This window comes from Gavialis gangeticus, unplaced genomic scaffold (assembly GCF_001723915.1).
Source record: "Gavialis gangeticus isolate Ggan-Ray unplaced genomic scaffold, GavGan_comp1, whole genome shotgun sequence".
In the NCBI taxonomy this organism is placed as follows: Eukaryota; Metazoa; Chordata; order Crocodylia; family Gavialidae; genus Gavialis; species Gavialis gangeticus.
Genome location: NW_017728996.1, coordinates 43,623,930 through 43,629,647, shown reverse-complemented (window position 1 = coordinate 43,629,647; position 5,718 = coordinate 43,623,930). Strand labels below are relative to the sequence as shown.

At 42.6% G+C, this 5,718-nt stretch overlaps 1 long non-coding RNA gene across 1 annotated transcript in view; it reads right to left on the bottom strand.

Moving 5' to 3' along the window:
• Positions 1-137: 137 nt before the first annotated feature.
• The window catches only part of LOC109288694, a 7,656-nt gene continuing 2,075 nt past the window's right edge, over positions 138-5,718 (bottom strand). The window contains exons 2-4 of the long non-coding RNA XR_002095210.1: positions 4,958-5,039; positions 4,403-4,458; positions 138-1,050 (exon numbers count right to left, since the gene is read on the bottom strand). This is a non-coding gene — a long non-coding RNA (uncharacterized LOC109288694). The remainder of the gene's footprint in view (positions 1,051-4,402; positions 4,459-4,957; positions 5,040-5,718) is intronic.

Genomic DNA, 5,718 nt, shown 5'->3' with positions numbered 1-5,718 from the left:
CCTGATCCGCCCGCCGGGCTTTCCCACCGCCCCTTCCAGTCCGCGCGCGCCGCAATCCTCCCCCGGGGCTGGGGGGGCGCTGTGACGTGGGCAAGGGGCCGGGGGCGGCGCTACCCTCTGCTGCTCCGCCTGGCCGCCGCCCCAAGCCCTGCACGGCCCCAGCACTAGCGCTGCTCTAGGCACATGCAAAGGAAGAGCGAAGATTAAATTAAAGTTCTCTGTGTTGAGATGAATGAACTCTATTATTTATGGCCCGGCATAGTCTGCAGTGCATGCTTCCTCCGTCCAGACCTATTCACAACACTTTACTCCGGGAATACTTTTCTTCTTTATAAAAAGTTCAGTATGTTCTTGCCCCTAAGAAGTAAGAGGAAGCAGCCTGTTCTCTACCAGCCGACTGTGTCCTCTCTTGCTGCAAATATATGTGCTTTATACTTTAAAAAGTAACTGTTAGCTGCCCTAGACCTTGAGTTTTTTTAACTGAACCACCTCCCTGTGCCTGTAATTGCCACCCTGGGGTTGGGTGGTAGTAAACAGATGTAGTGTTGGCATTTCCAGACAACCCTGGAAACTGATTTTTGTGGCTCAGCAACCTGCAGGCTTAAACTGGGTCAACACAAGTGTGCTAGATGGAAACACTCCTCCCCCCCTTCTAGGGACAGGTGAAGTTCACCACTGACATGGATGTGGCTGCAGGGATTTTTAATCTGTAAAAAGAAGTGGGTTGCCTGCTGAGTTGTATGTGGACATTTAATAAAACTACATACAATGACTTAATAAATTATGTCATTTCATAAAAGACATAATTTAGCAACTGAGAAATAAGGATTACTTAATACTATGTAACCATTTTGAAAGCATCTCGTACAAGGTACCCCTGAGTCACAAGATGCCCTGGCAGGGAAAAATTGTCTTCCTGTCCCAGTCAAGTAACTCCCATTGACATTAAATTAAATCCTGCAATTACCCCAAGAGAGAAGGAAGAAAATGAAACTATAAGTGGTCTACTTACAACATCCTAAGGTTGACTTCAGGTCCTTGCATTTCCAGCTGTGAAACTGAGTTCTGGATTTAGTTAAGGGATTCAAGATTCTGAGTGAAGTGTTAGTGCATCCTGACACTAAAATTTGAAATTAAATATATATGTCCTTCAAATTTTTCTTTTGTGCAGAATTAGATAAATAACATACACAGTGTTCCAGTATACCATTTAAAGGCTCTGTAGGAAAGGGGGTTTTTATTTAAAAAAGCAAGAATATCCAGTCTGATTCTATTTATAACCTACAGGACACAGGAAAGACAAGATTTATATTTAAAAAAAAAAAGAATTTCATATAAAAAGACCTCTGCAGAAAATCTAGGACTTATTTTCATAAATGTGATGAATAAGAAAATTACTGTTCTATTAGTACATTTCTATATAAACTGCTGGATTATTTTGCTGCTTCTCTCTCCTTGAAATTTTCTTCATTTTGTACAATAAAATTGCATGTTAAATCAGGTCAACAGTTCAATGCTATTTGCATTCTTTCTTCCAAACAACATCTCTGTTTAACACTCTCCTTTCTCTGGTACGCTGCCTTCACCCAGCCTGTTCCACTTGAACTTGAGTAGTTGCCATTAACTCTCATGGTATTGGCCTTCTCTAAAGAGGTATTTAGAAGTCAGAATTTAAATAGTTCTTTTCCAGTTCATTTTTCACTTTACAGAAATGTGGAGCTGGGCATATTATGGTTATAGTTAAAATAAAAACCCTGGATTTAAACATGGGCTAAATATTAATTTCTTCTCATGCTTCTTTTTGAAGCTGCAAAACAAAGTAACTTAAAACTATGTTTTAAAAAAAAGCATGGTTGAACTCATAAAAATTGGTTTAATTTTTTCTTGCAAGTTTCAATAGGTTTGCTGTATTAGTAGAAAAACATAATAGAAAAACACATTGGACTACCCATTCCTATAATCTTTAGCCTAGTTAATGGTCTCAGTGATCCAGTACTTATCCTGTTAATATTGTACGTTCACAAAAAAAAAATCCCATTTACACTTGCTCAGTCAACCTGATACTATCATTCATTTACTGCTTTTTTATTATCTATACCACATCAAAACATCTAAAACATATATAAATAACAAGGCAAGTCAGAGACAGAACACTTCTGTTGTACAACAATATTAAAGTAGGTTGTCATAGCTCCAAAGTCAATTTATCATCTCCAGAAATCATGGGAGCTATGACAGTTTACCCCAGTGCAGGTCCTGTAAGAATAAACTTGCTGGAAGAGCAGCATGGAAAAGGTGCAGCTAAGTCCAACTCTGTCCTCTGATACAATGAAGCATGTTATCCATTATTGTTTTTTAACCTGCCATTTGAAAAAGCAATATAATATGGCTTTTCTTTTAGATATCACAACCTTTTAAACAGAGGAATTGACTAACTCAGACTTCTTAAAAACTGAATGTTTTAGGTCATATTTATTTCACAGCACATGTGCAAATTGCATTTACATGCACCCATAATTTAGACTGATTTATCCCTAACAGAGTTAAGTTGAACATGTAGTTAGCTTTTTATTAATTTGGAGAAAACCCAATAGATTCATGGGATTTCCTAGGCCTGAATGTGCTAACAGCACCACCTCTCACAAACATCTGTCCTGAAGGACTGCATAATACACAACTTTTCTGAAGAATGAAAATGGCTAGCGCCAATACCAAGACAACTGCTTCACTGCATCCTATTATGATTGCAATTATCAGGCTTGGAGAAAATCAGTGTGCAGTTACTGAGGAAGATAGTTGCCTACATACTTACAGTTTTTTCTCCAATAGCAGTAGTAGCCCAGAAGAAAAAGTGAGTGAGCAACTGTATTGTTTCCCACTGCAGCCAACAGCTTCAGGATGCAGCTGGTGCCTGTGCCACAACTTCATGAATGTCTTTGTGTACCATAACTTCTGCTGCTGATAGAAGCAGCCTTTAGGTTTGCTTTCACAATTACCTTATTGCACATATCACAATACTAGAACTGTTACCAACAGTAACACCCCATTGAAGGGTAGGTAATCCCCAAAATTGTGACTTGTGCTACAATAGGGTAAACATGGTATTTACAGTTAGGAACAAGGAAGTATAAAGGGTTTGGTGGGTGGAGAAAAGAAAGGGAAAGGTCCCTGCCAGCAAAGTTCTTAAGACGACTTGCTGGCTGGGGTAGACTGGACTTAATAGTGGGAGGATATCTGGGATGCAGAAAAGAGGGGATGTGCCCTGCTTTGCTCAGGATTCCTTGGATCGACTTGATTCCCCCTCCCCACTCCTCAAGGCTGCAAACTCCTTGGCTCAGAGGGAGAATGTGGCTCTGGTTTGATGTTTTTTAAATCCTTCTCCCCCACTACCCAGGCTTTATTTCAAGAAGTATCCACAGCATCCAGTACAACCCAACAAGGGTAGAGAAGTGGTTAGCCATGTTAGTATGAAGTCAGGCAGAAGGTAGGGTAGGATGGCACAGACTAACTGGCTGTGTAGTAGGGTGAAATCCTTCCCACCTCCAAGCAATGAGGCTCGAGCATTCCACAGGCCTGGGTAAGAAGACCCTACCTAGAACAATACTTCTGCAAAGGAAACTCTGCCTTGCCTAACACTGTGCAGTGAGGAGGGTATCAGACACAACAGAACAGATCTTCTCACTGGGCTTCTAGCAGCCACCAACTTCCCTTCAGAATGCTGCCCCTGTCCCACCTTCCTAAGCTCAGTTCTGGATCCCAGCCACATTCTGCCAGTTTACATATGCTCTCATGAAAGCATGCAGAGGGACAGTTAGTGTGGTGGGGGGCCAACCTTTTTGGCAGGAGTGCCACAAATTAGCCCTTCCTGTGTCAGTCCGATCCCCCTTCCCTGCCTGACCTGCTACTCTGCTTTCTGCTCCCTGCCCCATCTACTGCCCTGCTGCCTGTCCCTTCCCCAATCTACCACCTGTCGCACACAGGCTGCCTGTTGAACTTGTGTGGCACTTGTGCTGGAGGTTGGCCACCCCTGAACTAATGCATGAAAAGCAGATATTCAGAAGGATCAGAATAGAATTAAATATAAGTGGAATCAAACTGAGTGAAAAGTAAACCAGCCCCATGAGTGGTAATATTTTTTTAAACCAACTTGTTATTTTGGGAGAATGAAGCCTTGATATTTATGAACTGTAACACGTGGATTTTAAAACAATTACTTTTCTAAGTCATTACAACTAAGTCATCCTGCTGGCATAGTGAGAAAGTATAATAGCAACTCTTAGAACGTACTGGAATGGTTGGTCATCACTGTAGGTCATTACTTTTAGTAAAAGGATTCAAGTAATAACTTATCCAAATAGCACTCAGAGATAAAGTAGGGCTAAATAAAAAGGCACCAACTTACCAAAATCAGGCCCTTCATCTTCCACTCTTGTTAGCTGACAATGGGCTCAGCTACATCTGAAATTAATTCAATGCAATAAGCCCTGGTGCAGTTCATGACAGAATTTATTGCTCCCAGGCACAGCATTCGCATGTGCACCCAGAATCACAGCATGTTAGCTGGGGCAGAGCAGCCCCCTGGCTGGCAAAGGGCCCCAGGGGCTCATGCTGCCAGGCTGGGACTGCTCTGACCCAACTCAATATGCTGCAGAGGGGCTGAGGGTGCTACAGTGTGGGGCTAGCCGGAAGTCAGCCCCAGTCAAAGTTTATATGCGTGTTGCAGCAGAGTAAATTACTTTGCCATAGGATGGTACTTCTGTCAAGCAGTACCATCCTACAATGGAGTGAATTAATTTACTCTGGCCTAACAGCACCCCACATGTAGATGTAGACACTCACGCTTTACTGCAGAGCTAATTAGTCAGCTCCACAGTAAATGTCTCTTTTAGATATGCCCACTCAGCTGAAATGCAAATTACACATATCTACATGATGATAAATTCATTGTTATTCTTACCTTCTTTTCTCATTGGAGCTCCAATTCAGTAAAGCACTTTAAACACCTGCTGCTTCACTTGCTTTGCTGAATTAGGGTCTTTCTGAATTAAACAGAAAAGTTAAAAGGCTATCTCCCTTCCCTTGGATGCAACAAGGTTAATAGCTTTTTGTATGTTAATCACTAATTGTCACCGTCAATTACAAATGCTTAAGCAGCTATGATTCTATCCATCAGAAAACAGTGCACACCCAAGTTATTAAGCACATGAAATTACATAAGGACAACTGTAATATAGAACACTGAATTATCTTGTAAGGCTAAGAAGTAGTACTACATGATAGGAGCAACTATTTTGCATAGCAGAGCCCTGGCTATAACAACCACAGTACATGTTTCCCTCGCTTTGTGCTGTACATGCATTCCTAGAACACAGCACATAACTTAAAGTTGCATAAAGGAAACCCACTTTGCAATGCAATAAATAGAGATACATTCCAAGACCTCAACTGTACTGACCCCTGCACTGCTCCTGGGGCAGCTCCAGCTCCAGCAGCATGGGCACCAGCTGTCCTGAGTGGCAGCCACAGGCCATAGGCACTGCTGCTGGGCAGCTTCATGGCTCCCGGGGCACCGCACTGACAGGGCTGGACCAGGTCAGGCTGCAGGGGCTGGCGCTGCAAGGAGCTGGGCACAGGGCTGTCCCTGAGCTGGAGGTTTCACAGTGGTGCCGCCTTCATCCTGCCCCTCACATGCGGCGCTGGTGCATGGACCCCCCTGGC